A 15132-nucleotide genomic window follows, 5' to 3' on the forward strand; every position below is an offset into this window, starting at 1 on the left:
CATTCTGTTGTATACCTGAAACGAATATAATGTGGTATGCCTATTCTACCACACCACTTTGTTTTGCTGCAGCTCTGGAGTCAGAAGTCTGACCCGGCTCTCACTGGGCTGACAGCAGGTGTGGGCAGGGCTGTGCTCCTTCTGGACGCTCCAGGGGAGAATCGTTTCCTGGCCTTTCCACCTTCCAGAGGCAGCCGCATCCCTCGGCTCGTGGCCCCTTCCTCTGTCTTCAAAGTCAGCAGCATAACAGCTCCAAATGTCTCTTTCTCTCTCTCTCTGACTCTGTTTCTGTCATCAAGTCTCTTTCCCTGACTCTGACCCTCTTGCAGTCCTCTTGTAAGGACCCTCGTGATGACATTGGACCCAGCTGGATAAGGCAGGATACTCTCCCCATTTCAAGACTTATAATCACGTCTCTTTTCTGTACTCCACCCCCCGCCCTTCTTTCCGGCACAAGATCTGCACAAGCTGTAGTCCTGTATGTGTGTTTTCAGGGCTGTCTCCCCCACTGTTTTAGGAACTCTGTCTTGTCCACAGCTCTATTCCTGGGACCGAGAAAGGGATGTTGGATGAATTATCCTCAAATTGAAAATTTTCTCCTTTGATCCACTCCTATCCACTTGCAGGCCGTGTGTTTGTCCAATAAGAGAGGAAGAAATCCAACACGGTATTCTAACCCCAGGGGCTTTGCAGCCAGTGTCGGGGCATACACTTAGGTAAGCATCGTGGCCTCCCCAAGTGGCCTGGTGCTGTGGGCAGTGCCAGGCCTGGGGAGCTGGGCGCTGGGGAAGTAAACCCTCTGTGAAGACCCCAAGTAAAGGCGGACCTCGGCTCCCGTCTCCTCTTCTGGTTGCTTCTATTTTCTCAGTGAAATAGGAACAAGATCAAGGGAGTGCTGGAGGCTTGAGGAGAGAGAAAGTATGCGATGGTTTCCAGGAGAGCGGAGCAGGATAGAGAGATGGGTCCAGTTACTGGGCAGCAGGAAGGTGCGCTGAGGGCCAGGGACATGACGAAAGAGAGGCGGGCCAGCCGTTGCATGCTCTCCCCCAGCCACGTTCCACCGCGGGGCACAGGCAGGAGAAAGGGTGGCGTTTGGCTTGGCTTGGTACCCGCCGAGAGGGTGACACTCTGCGGGTACTGGTTCCCCTTCCTTTTGGGCGGAGCAGGTGGGACCTCCCACTGCAGACAGAGGGCAGGTCTGGAGGTGGGAGTGGCGCTCACGGACATCCAGAACAGCCAGGACGTGTGTATCAGGTAAACCCCAGTGTAGTTTCCTCCAAGGCTGCCCTTAACTTTGATCTCATGAACACATGGTAGGCGGGGAGCACAGGGCCCTGAGGCCACTGACCCAGGCCTGATGCCCCCACTAGGGACTGTGGTCTAAACAGATAGCTCACCACACAGATCTTTACCTGGAAGGCAGACTTCAATCATCACCATCATCTTCAAGCTTGAGCGGCCACCATGCCCAACGGGGGGGGGGGGGGGGGGCGGGCATGGTAGTGTAAATCCTCAGGAAACTTACATTCTGGGTGTAATAGATCAACTGACACCAGAACACAGTTATATATGATATTTAACAAGCTCAGAAGTTATTTCTCATTCAGACCTGGGGATTGTGACCCAGCCTGGTTTGAATTTACCCCTGAGCCAGGCGATAGGAAAAGAAAACCAGGGGCCAGGAGAGTTGAAGGCCAAGTTTCTGTCTGTGCTGTGGGTTGCTTCTGACAGGTGTCTTCTCAGTGCCTTTTATGGACCACATCTGTGACTCAGGCAGCCCCGGGGACTCCCCCGGTTTTCTGGTATGGTCGGTCCCGCTGATGGGAAGTGGTGCCCCATCATTCAGTTTCCTTTCACATCAGTTTCTTTTGAATCCTGTTACTCTCACACTTAAAGAAGTGTTGGGAAAAGCCCTTCCTAGGAATTTCTGGTGCTGTGGGCTTTTGCCCCTCAGACTGCCCGCAGGGCCTTGGGTACTGACAGGCAAAGGGTGGGCGTCATCAAGCCGGAAGGCCACCAACTGGGGTGAGGAAACTAGGTGATGCCTACCAGGCGGGTCTAGGCTGCTCCCTGCAGGGCTGGCACTCGCCCAGGGACAGTAGCACTCGGTCATTTTAGAAGCCACTCTTCTCTCCGAGGGACCGTGTGCTGGGTCACTGACCCTTTGACAGTGCCAATGGGGTGACTTTGGTTTTGGGGCAGATTTGAAGGCTGGGGAGCAGAGGGAGGAGGGAGTGGAGGCGAAGAGATTTAAAAGAGACTGAAGCAGGGAATTCCCTGGTGCTCCAGTGGTTAGGACTCCATGCTTCCACTGTCGGGGCCCGGGTTCGATCCCTGGTCAGGGAACTAAGATCCTGCAAGCTGTGTGGCATGGCCGCCCCCCCCCCCACCCCCCAAAAAAAGAAAGGAAGAAGCATAACTCAGTGGTTCTCATCTGGGGGTGGTTGTACCCCCAGGGGACATTGGGCAGTGCCTGGAAACGTTTGTGGTTGTCACAACCAGAGGAGGGGGTGCAATTGGCATCTAGCGGGTGGCGGCCAGGGATGCTCTCAACACCCACAATGCCAGGCCGGCCCCACCGTGAACTATGATCTAGCCCTAAAGTCAGCAGAAGCCCTGATGTAACTCAAAGGAGTGGCCGAGGCTGGAGGGCAAGGAACCCGAGGATTTCCACCCGAGTCCCTCAGGAAAGACTCATTCGGCTGGGAACTTCTCCAGTGGAAAAAGCTACATTTTTTTTTTCTTGAGCTGCAACAGTGTGTGTGATGTGGCCTTTGGGCGAATTGTGGACGTGGAAAAGTTGATGTTGGGCTCTGGAGTGTTGATCTTTTCCCTATGAAGCATCCTTTTCGATTTCCCCTTACCTGCATAGGAGAGGGTATCGCCAGTTATTGGCCCCTTGGTACAGATGATTTACATACCATGTTGCCTCTCTTTGGATAGTCACTGTTGAACCTTTCCTCTAGTGGGGACACAGCAGCTCGGGCTGGTGTTAGGAGGTCCTATGCACCTGGGCGTGGCAGGTGGTGCTTTTGGTGATGGCTCACCCCAGACCAGCCTTGCTGGGCACCTTTCCCACTAACCTGGCTCTCGCCACCGAGGATGGCTCCTTGGTGGCCCATACCGGTCCTTTGAAGGCTCAGCCCCACACAGGCTGCCTTGGAAGTGGAGCACAGAGGGGCTGGCTGGATCTCTCTGCCTTGTCCGACTCATGCCTTTCCAGGTGGATCCAAGGACCATCTGTCATCTCGTGATGGGTCCATGGAGAACCCTTCTCTCTTCAAGACTGCCCTTGATGTAAATGTTAGGCAAGTGTCACAAGAAATGAAGGATGAGGGTGGGCGCAAGCATTCTCAGATCACCGAGGCTCCAGGTCCGGGATGTCCATGGGGGAACGCAGTGTGGAAAGTCCACGCTGACACGGCCGCTGAGAACCAAAACCCCTCTGAGCATGAGGTCAAAGTTGTCGAAAAAAAGAGAAACCGAGAGTCTTGGGCCACGTGCCCGGAGAGCCACGTGCTTGGGCTAGGGGCCTGGCGTGGGGGAGGCATAGGAAAAGCCTGAAAATTCTGCAGTGTTTTGCTTTCACTCACCTAGATTTAGAGGCGTCTTCTGGCAAAACGAAACTGAAGTCTTACTTCCCCCCTCTAGTCTCCTGGTGACCGCAGTAATGGACTTGCTCTTGGTCACAGACTCTGGATGCCTTTGGGGGTGCAGCTTTGCCAGCATGTAATTTATGGACAACACACTTCACCAGTTTTAAGTGTACCATTTGGTGAGTTTCAACAAACGTGTACAGTCGTGTAAGCACCGCAATTACGAGACAAAACATTCCCATCACCCACCAAAGTTCTCTTATCTCCTTGTAGCTAATCTCCTCCCTCTTCCCCAGGTCCCTGGCAACCACTCATCTGCTTTCTCTTACTGTGGTTTGGTCTTTTTAAATAATTGCATATACATGGAATGTTACCGTAGGTAGTCTTTGTGTTTGGCTTTTTAAACTTGATGTCACGCTTTTACGATTCACCCACACCGTTGTGTGTATCAGCAGTTTGTTCTTTCAGCTGAATACTATTCCATGGCCTGGCGACCCCCCAGTTTGTTCCTCAATTCACCAGTTTTTTTTAGGAATGAAGTTTTAAATATTTTATTTATTTATGGCTGTGTCGGGTCTCAGTTGCGGCCTGTTGTGGCGCGTGGGCTTCTCTCTAGTTGTGGCACACGGGCTCCAGAGCACGCGGGCTCTGTAGTTTGCGGCACACAGGCTCTCTAGTTGTGGCGCGCCGGCTTAGTTGCCCCGCGGCATGTGGGATCTTAGTTCCCCGACCAGGGATCGAACCCGTGTCCCCTGGATTGGAAGGCGGATTCTTAACCACTGGGCCACCAGGGGAGTCCCCAGTTCACCAGTTAATGGACAGTTGGGTTGTTTCCAGTTTTTGAAACCTTGAATAAAGCTGCTATAAACATTCATTTACAGATATATCAATGTGAACATATGTTTTCTGTTTTTGTGGCAAATACCTGTGAGTGGAATTGCTGGGTCATGTGATAGGTTTATGGTTTACCTTTTAAGGGACCACCAAACTGTTTTCCAAAGCGGCTGCACCACTCTACACTCCCACCAGCAGTGCCAGAGTGCCCGTTGCCCCACACCCTTGGCAGCACTTGGTGGTGTTAGTGTTTTAATGTTAACTCTGCTAATGACCATATAGGGGTATCCCTTTGTGGTTTTAATTTGTATTTCCATGATGACCAATGATGTTTTCATGTGCTTATTGGCCATCTGTTTATCTTCTTTGATGAAATGTCTGCTCAGATCATTTGACTATTTTAAAAAACTGGGTTGTTTGTTTTCTTATTATTGAGTCGCAAGAGTGCTTTATATTCTAGAGACAAGTCCTTTGTCAGATACACGTTTTGCAACTATTTTTTGTGGTTTGCCTTTTCATTTTCTTAACAGTGTCACCTAAGAGCAAAACTGTAAAATTTTTGATGAAGTCCAGTTTATCAAATATTTCTTTTATAGTTTGTGCTTTTTTGTGTCCTGTTTAAGAAATCTTTGCCCAACCCAAAGTCACTTAGATTTTTCTCCTGTGTTTTCTTCTAGATGTTTTATAGTTTTAGCTCTTACATTTATGTCTTAGACTTATTTTGAGTTCATTTTTGTATATGATATGAGTCATTGTTTTTTTTTTTTTCTATATGTATGCCCAATTGTTCAGCTGTTGGGACTACCATTAGTTGAAAACGTTATTCTTTCTCTCTTAAATTGCCTTGGCACCTTTGTAGAAAATCAATTGGCCATGTCTAAGTGGATCTATCTCTAGGCTCTATTCTGTTCTGATTTTACTAGAAAAAGTAAGATTAGAGCACAGTGCCTCTCGTGAAAACCCATTCATACTTTATCCAATAATGTATTTATCTAGGATGCCAATTAGAATATTTCTACTCCAAAGCTAAAAAGAAGAGTGGATATATGTATATGTATAACTGAATCACTTTGCTGCACAGCAGAAACTAACACTACATTGTAAAGCAACTATACTCCAATAAAAATTAATTTAAAAAAAGAATATTTCCATTCCCTCTGAAGAATATAGTCTATTTTTGTGCAAGATTGTAGTGTGCTTCGGTCAAAAGCATTAATATCTGGGAACAGTTTAAATACTGTAACTCATGGAAACAAATGGTCAGAATGGTCTAATGCCTTTTGAGAATGAGATGTGACAATCTGAAATATACACCTTCCCCCTATTTCTGCATTTCTTTATCTTACACAACTCCCAGGTCAGTGAGTGTCCAAGAGAACCTCTGCCTTAAACCTAGGAGGACGGGAGCTGCTTTCAAATACGGGGCCCCATCTTAGTGCACCTTAGTAACGCTTCCCAGTTTCTAGGTCTATCTTAAATCTTCTCTGGTTGTTCAAATGTCAGGCATGAGACTACCTGGGTGAGCTTCTGTTCCTTTGCTCAGTAATTAATATGCACGTTCATCTGTTGTAGACAGTCTGGTGTTACACACATGTGTGATCCTGCATTCCCATCTCAGGGTGTGAGGGGGAAAAAGGTGAAATAGCACTTACATTCTCGCCACCACAAACCATATTTTTGTATTTGCATTTAGTCTCTATCACATGCACAGAAACGTAGAGATACTCTCATAGCATGTTCTACTTTCATGTATATGTTTGATCACATATGATGTTCTCTAGGGCTTCTTACTCTTTGGTGTTTTAAACACTAGCAGGAAAAAAACCCTGCGTGTGTTGGGGGAGTTGATGCTTTGATTTTGTTATAAGGTGATTTTAAAAACCAGCTACCATATGGCAGTGTCATTATTCATAAAAGAAATTTTGGCTCCAAAGGATGAAGACCATCTCAGACTGGTGTTGTCCCTGTACCAGCGTCTGAGAACTGCCATTTAGACGCATGGAAAGGACACAGGGTCAGAATCAGGCGGTCTTGGGATGTCAAGGGTGTTCGAGAGGGGATTCCTGAAGGGGAGGAAGTTATGTTAGGTCAACCCTCCGGTCCTTTCCAGCACAAGGAGCGGTTGATTTCATGATCTGGAAAAAACCTGGAATTGCTTCTAAGTCGTCTTGCTCGGATGGCTCAACCCTCATCCCAGGTGCCCAGTTTCCCCAGAGGAACAGATATGTGAAACTTAGGGCTGGAAGTGTCCTTAGAAATTCAGTTTGCTCTCTTTACTAAGGGGAGTTGATTTGTCCGCGGTCACCCAGCCAGTCAGTGACAGGGACAGGGACAGCTTTCCTGGGCTTTCTAGCCGCTGGATCAGCCAGCCCAGCCTGACAATGCGGCCGTTCTGGCTGCCCGCTTCCTTGCCAGCTCTGTCACCTTCTGGGGTTGCGGGGAGTACGGAACAGTCACCACGCCCAGTTTGTTTCCCCCCTGTCTTTTCACAGTGATCCTTAGAGGAACTGTCACTCCGATGCTTTCTGTTTTCCACTGTTCTATCGCCGGTTCTGATGGGGAGGTGGGAACGTGCGCGGATGCCTGTCTGGGTCTAGGAGAATGCGTGCAGAATCCAGGAAGTGCTTTCAACCTCTGAACTGACATTTCCTATGTTCCGATAACAACTAAGTGCTAATTACACAGGATGAGCGCAAACCGGAGGCGGCTGGCTGGGGTGGTAGCGTGGGGAGCAACGATTTGCTTTCTTCCTTTAAAATTTTCAATATTGCTGAGTCATTAATTTTTAATGAATGGGAAGTTGTGAGAAATACAGAGCGACGTGTATACAGGCTCCACGCTTTTGTTTTTGAGTTTAGAAAAATGATGCCCGAGAGCAAAAGGCTGGACAGCTGCTTGGTCTCCTACTTGCGGGTGGAACTTAGAAAATAAAAGTGGAATTACTTAACATTGTTTTCGAAGCGTTAGTCATCGCAATTCGAAAAAAGGGAAGTCAGACATATACATGGTGGAAAAGAGCAGTCACTATTTGTGGGTGATGTAAGCATATGTGTCATCGTATTAATAATTGATATTAATATGAACAGGGAGATGAGTGAGGTGGCCAGTTATAAAACAGCTACTCAGAAATCTGTATTTTCCCTTTAAACCAATAATGATCATTTAGAAATCATAATGGAAAAAGGATTTCATTGTCAGTAACAACAAAATGTATTAAAAACCTAGGAAAATTTTCATAAAAACGTGTAGGAGCCAAAGTGAAAAAAATCAAAGACTGTTAAAGGGCATAAAAGATGACACGGATGTTCCTGGATAGAAAGACCTACTATTGAAAGTATGTCAGTTCTTCACGAATTATCTATAATTCAAGTGCAGTTCCAAGCAAATTATTTGTGAGCTTTAAAAAAAGCCCCACAATTAATCTAAAGTTTATCTATAAGACCGTACATGGGAGCATGGCTAGGAAATGGGTGTGTGTGTGGGTGTGTGGGTGTGTGTGTGTGTGTGTTTCTAGCTTCTACAAAATTTATTTTAAAATTTTCGTATAGTAAGTTTCACTTTTTTTGAGGTACGGTCTTTATGTTTTGACAACTGTGTGGGGTTCTGCAGCCACCACCAGACCAGGAAATGGAGCTGTGCCACCTCCCACCCCACCCAGTACCCCGAGCTGCCCCTTTGTAGACGGAACCCCGCTCCATCCCTAATCCAAGGCAGTCATGGACCTCTCTTCTCCCCTCTAGTTTCGCCATTTCAAGAATGTCGTATAAATGGAGTCATACACACTGTGCCTTCTTGTGCCTGGCTGCTTTCACTTAGTGTATTTCAGATTCATCCATGTTGTGTGTAATCGATAGTTTGTTCCTTATTATTATTATTATTATTTTTTGCTGAGTAGTATTCTGTTTTATGGATATGTACCATATACCATCCCATTGTATGGAAACATACCACAGTTTCTTTATCTAGCCATCCACTGAAGGACGTCTAGATTGTTTCTGATTTTTAGCAATTATGAGCAAAGCTAAAGCTGTAAGTTTTGAAGTTCTGTGCACAGATTTTTGGGAAGGCGTGTCTTCAGTTCTGTAGGGTGAGTGTGGACATGCTTGCCTTATTCCTGAATGTAGGGGAAAGCATTCAGTTTTTCATCGTTGAGTAAAATGTTAGCTGTAGGTTTTTTGTAGATGTCCTTTATCAGGTTAGAAAAGTTCCCTTATGTTCTTAATTTGCTGAGAGGTTTTTTTTTTTTTTTTTTGAGACTGGAACAACACAAGCTTTATTCAATAGCCAAAGAATGGAGAAGCGGAAACCTAGTTTGCAGAGGTTTTTTTTTTTTTTAATGTCATGAATAGATATTAGATTTAGTCAAATACATTTTCTGTATCTATCCAGATAATGATGTGTGGTTTTTATTCTTTAATCTCCTAATATAGTGGATTACATTGGTTGATTTTCTCATGTTGATCCAGCCTAGAATTCCAGGCTAAATTCTACTTGGTGTTGATTTTTTTTTCTTATGAATGGCTGTGATTTGCTAATATTTTAATGAGGACTTTTGTACCTATATTCAGGAGGGATATTGGTCTGTAATTTTCCTGTCTTGTGTAGTATTTCTCTGGTTTTGGTATCTGGGTAATCCTGGCTGCATGGAATGACTTGGGAATTGTTCTCTTATCTTTTATTTTCTGGAAGACACTGTGTAGAATTTGTATTATTCCTTTATTAAATGTTTGGTAAAGGGCTTGGAGTTTCTTTCTTGGAAGGTTTTTTTAAAATACAAACTCGATTTCTTTAGATATAGGACTATTTAGATGATCTATTTTGTGAGCTTTGGTAGTCTTTGTCCTTGGTCAATTCCATCCAAGTTGTCTAATTTCTCATAGAGTTGTTTATAATATTACTTTGTTCTTTGTTTAATACCTCTGAGATTTGTATGATATTCCTTATTTTGGTAGTTTTTGTCTTTTTTTTTTCTTGGTCAGTCTGGCTAGAGGTTTATCAATTTTCTTGATCTTTTCCAAGAAAGAGCTTTTGGTTTTATTGATTTTACCTACTGTTTTTAATTTAATTCACACTTGTTCCTGTCTTTATTTTTTCTTTCATTTTGCTTGCTTTGGGTTTAATTTGCCCTTTTTTTTTCCCCCTCATTTCTTAAGGTAAAGTCATAGATTACTTATTTGAAAACTATCTTCTTTTCTAACATAAGCATCTGATGTCTCTAAACTTCCCTCTAAGCAGTGCTTTACTGGCATCCCACAAATTTTGATATTTTGTATTTTCATTTTCATTCCATTCAAAATATTTTATAATTTCCCTTGTGACTTACTTTTTGACCCAGGAATTATTTAGACATGTGTTTAATTCCCAAATATTTTTTTTTGGGGGGGTGGTTCTAAGTATCTTTTTTGTCATTAATTTGTAGTTTAATTCTGCTGTGGTCAGAGAACCTACTTTGTATGATTTCAGTTATTTTAAATTTGTTAAGGTTTGTTATGTGACTGAGGATATGGTCCATCTTGAAGACTATCCTGTTGTTGTCTGGCTGTTCTGTAAGTGTTAATTGGGTCAAGTTGGTTGCTGTGTTGTTCAGGTCTTCTATATTCTTGGTGATTTTCTGTCTACTTATTTTATCAGTTTCTGAGAGAGTGTTTATGTCATTAAGTATAATTTTTTTTTTTTTTTTTTTTTGCCATGCTGCATGGCTTGTGGGATCTTAGTTCCCCAACCGGGGATCGAACCCTGGCCCCGGCAGTGAGAGCTCCAAGTCCTAACCACTGGACCACAGGGAATTCCCCAAAGTATAATTTTAGAATTTGGCCTTTTCTCCTTTCATTTCTATTGTTTATTTATTCAGGTATTTTGATTCTCTGTTTTTAGGTGCATACACATTTAGGATTGTTATGTCTTCTGGATGAATTTTTTTATCGTCATATATTCTGAAGATATATATATTCCTTAACATGGAATGATCTATACAATGTTTTGCTGAGTAAAAAAAGAGCAAATATAATGATTTTATTTGTGTAGATTTAATCTATCTCTCCATCATCTGTCCATTCATTATCTACCTATCTATCCATCAATCATTTATCTATCCTTCTAATCTATCCATCCATCCATCAATCATTTATCCTTCTAATTTATGTATCCATCCATCAATCATTTATCCTTCTAATCTATCTATCCATCCATCAGTCATTTATCTATCCTCCTAATCTATCTATCCATCCATCAATCATTTATCTCTCCTTCTAATCTATCTGTCTATCCATCCGTCAGTCATTTATCTGTCCTTCTAATCTGTCCAGCTAATCTACCTACCTCCAACCATTAGAATAGCAAGGGGTTTGGAAAGATGTTATCCAAATGTTGATGGTATTTATATTGAGTGATTTAATTTCAGGGAATTTTAATTTTTTTCCTTATGCTTTTCTACAGTGTGGAAATTTCCTACAAGTATCTTTTATCTTTATAAAAAGTAAAACCAATTTTAATGGGGGGCTTCCCTAAATTAAATCCATAGTGAAGGTCAGGGAAACAAAAGAATCAGTAAGTGTAAATAAGCAATTTACAGCCTTACATGGAAATTGATCTTTATATTTTCTCTCAACTCCTCAAAAATTTTTTACACATATTTTAAAATATATTTTTACATCCAAAATATATATTAACATCCAATTTTTTTCTACACGTGTTCAAGGAAATAGCAATTTCATTTTTTCCCCCATCCTACATTCCTTGGTTAGCTGCTGATTCAACATTTCAGAATTGGAAAGTTTTCATCTCATAAGGTTAATACTTATCATTCAAAGAGTGCATCTAATTCATCTTTTCCTGTTGCCAAAAGTGTTAAAATTTTTTTATTGTGGTAAAATATACATAACATAAAACGTACCATTTTAACTACTTTTAAGTGTACAGTTCAGTGGCGTTAAGTACATTCACATTGTTCTGCAACCATCACCACCATCTGTCTCCAGAACTTTTCCATCTACTCCAACTGAAACTCTGTCCCCATTTAACCCTAACTCACCCTTCCACCTCCCCCAGCCCCTGGTAACCACTATTTTGCTTTCTGTCCCTATGAATTTGCCTATCATTTATACCTCATTTAAGTGAAATCAGACAGTATTTGTCCTTCTGTGTCTGGTTTCTTTCATTTAGCATAATGTACTTAGGGTTCATCCACGATGTAGTGTGTCAGAATTTCCTTCCTTTTTAAGGCTGAATAATATTTAGTTATATGGACAGACCACATTTGTTTATCCCTTTGTCCGTCGATGAACATTTGGGTTGTTTCTGCCTTTTGGTTGTTATGAATTGTGCTGCTATGAACGTGTGTGTACAAATCAGATAATCAATTTTTCAAAGGCAGCGCACGGGGGAGGTGGGGGGAGGAGTGGGTCTAGGGAATTCAAGCGCCCTGCTTCTAATCCGAAGCAGAGGATGGACTCAGGCTAACGCACCCAAAGTTAGCCATACGAGATGCTGGCAGGTAAAAACCCTTGATAGAAATTAAAATACACAAAGCCTCAAAGGCAGAGCCATAACTTTTAAAACAAAGGATTTCAGTTCATCTCCAGTGTAAGAAGAATGACAATCTGCTCGTCAAGCTCTTGGGACTTGAGTGGGGTGTTTGTCTTTCCCGACCCACAGTCACCCCAGTTTGGTCTTGTGACTCAGAAGGAAGCACATTCCCCCCAGGTCACGCTCCGCCTATCCCGGGATGAGCAGGAAGGACCCTAGTCCCTTGCTGGAGCCACAGTCCTTGTTAGCGAGGTCAGCATCTTTGGAGCAAGATTTTTTGAGAAGTAACAGAGAGTGTCACATGTTCATAGCAAAAAACAAGTCTAGAATGGATTTCAAAACATGACCCTGGAGATCCCCCTACCAACACCATCCCACCTCCCATGACCTCCACCCCAGGAGCAATCCCAGGAGGCCTTCTGGGAGGTGGTGTGCTTGGCAGATCTCTGCATCCTTGATGATAGGCATAGCAATTACAATAACAGCCTTTCCAAGGGAGGAATTTGGAACTCAGCATCCTTGACACAATAAACACTGAATTGTAAATGGATCAACATTTGCTAAGAAGGAGTGCAAATTGAATATAAATTGAAATGGGACACTAAAAGTGTGAAATACGACAAGTGTCTTGGGATCGGTAGATAAGAGTGGAAATGGATGAACAGTGGCTGATTAGGAGGGACTGGGCCACATCCTTAAATCACCACTTCCTGAAGTAACCCTCAGTTTCTCCTGGTGTCAAGGGTGACCCCTGGTCCCCGATCCCTCGAGGGACTGGCCTTTAGGGAGGTGGAGGGACTGCATCCTGCTGGTTTTCTATATCGTGCTGGGACGCAGGCCACCACTTCCCTTTCTGTTCCTAGACTGTGTCCATAGTGGGACGAAGAGGCAGCATATGCCCCTGATGGGCAGGCTTCTCTGCAATTTTGTTTTGGGTGATTGGAAGGATATTGGGTAGAACGTACATCAAGATAACTGGCATGGGCTTCCCTGGTGGCACAGTGGTTAAGAATCCGCCTGCCAATGCAGGGGACATGCGTTCGAGCCCTGGTCTGGGAAGATCTCACATGCCATGGAGCAACTAAGCCCGTGTGCCACAACTGCTGAGCCTGAGCTCCAGAGCCCGCGAGCCACAACTCCTGAAGCCCGGGCGCCTAGAGCCCGTGCTCTGCAACAAGAGAAGCCACCGCAATGAGAAGCCCGTGCACCGCAGCGAAGGGTAGCCCCCACTCACCACAGCTAGAGAAAGCCCGCGCGCAGCAACGAAGACCCAATGCAGCCAAAAATAAATAAATAAAATAAATAAATTAAAAAGAAAAAGATAACTGGCACATTTAACTCCTTTATTTGTAATTCAAATGCTAAGGCTTATAAAAGGCATTTATAAAAATGGATCATGTTGTATGAATCATAACCTTTCTTTTCTTTCTTTTTTTAAAATTGAAGTATAGCTGATTTACAATGTTGTGTTAATTTCTGCTGTACAGCAAAGTAATTCAGTTATATATATATATATATATATATATATATATATATATATATATATACATTATAGTTTATCATAGGATATTGAATATAGTTTCCTGTGCTCTAAAGAATGACCTTGTTGTTTATCCATTCTATATGTAATAGTTTGCATCTGCTAATCCCAAACTCCTACTCCATCCCTCCCCCACCCCCCTCCCCCTTGGCAACCACAACTCTGTTCTCTATGTTGGTAGGTCTGTTTCATAGATAGGTTCATTTGTATCATATTTTAGATTCCAAATATAAGTGGTATCATATGATATTTGTCTTTTTCTTGCTGTCTTACTTCACTTAGTATGATAAGCTCTAGTTCCATCCATGCTGCAAATGGCATTATTTTGTTCTTTTTTTATGGCTGAGTAGTATTCCATTGTATATATGTACCACATCTTCTTTATCCATTCATTTGTTGGTGGACATTTAACAACGTTTCTTTTCTTCTCTTTTAAATTAAAAAAATTTTTTTTGGTTACACTGTGCGGCTTGTGGGATCTTAGTTCCCTGACCAGGGATCGAACCCACGACCTTGGCAGTGAAAATGCGGAGTCCTAACCATTGGACTACCAGGGAATTCCCTAACCTTTCTTTTCTTATAACATGTCCTTGGATATCATGGAGAAGGAGACCAAGAACCCCCAAATTTCCCTAATGACTGCTTCATCACTCATTTCAAAGACCCAGTTCCCTGGGCTTATCAGAGTCAGTTCCTAGAGTATAATCTGAAGGGCGGTGAAAGCTCTCCCTCCACCCCAAAATACTTGCCTGAATAGATCGGCTTATGGTTTTGTCCACATCTGTAGCCATTTGTTTGGTTTAAGACATTAGTGGCCTCTGCTGAAAATGCAGACTTTTGTTGTTGTTTGAGAGGGTAGCCCACCAAGCTGTGGGAGAATGGGCTTTGGGCTCTGATGACCCCAGTTCTCATCCCTGGCTCACTCCCTCACCCTCTGACATTGAACAATTTATTCTGCAAAGTCTCAGATTTTTCCTCTGAACCGCAGCGTAGCACCCACCTCACAGGGGAGCTGGGAGGATTACAGGAGATAATACCTAGATCAGCACCGTCCAGTGGAAGTACAACGTGATCCCTAGGCCTAATTTAAAATTTTCTCGAAGTCACATTAAAAAACTAAAAAGAAACAGGTGAAATCAATGTTAATAATATAGTTCATTTATCCCAATAGATTCCTAATATTATCAATTCAACATGCAATCAATATAAAAAGTATTAAAGAGATAGTTTACATTCTTTTTTTCTTGTACTGAGTCTCCAAAACCTAGTGTGTTTTACATCTCAGTTCATACCAGCCACATTTCAAATGCTCAGTGTCCACATGTGGCTAGTGGCTGCCCTACGGGAGTGGACAGGGCCTGGCAGTAGCTGGTGCTGTGTGGGCTCTTTACCGCTCCCTTGGTGTGCGAATTTACCAGCTCCAGCTGGCCAAGCAGCTAGCACACTCTTGATGGAATGTTACTTGTGTCAGTCTCCTACTGCTGGATAACAAGTTGCCACAAACTTAGTGACCTTCAACAACACCCATTTGTCATCTTGGTTCTGTAGGTCAGAAGTCCACGTGGACCCAACTGGGTTCTCTGCTCAGGGTCTCACGGGCTGCAGTCAGGGTGTCAGCGAGGCTGCGTTCTCATCTGG

This window comes from Balaenoptera physalus, assembly GCF_965194825.1.
Source record: "Balaenoptera physalus genome assembly, chromosome: 19".
NCBI classification, from domain to species: Eukaryota; Metazoa; Chordata; class Mammalia; order Artiodactyla; family Balaenopteridae; genus Balaenoptera; species Balaenoptera physalus.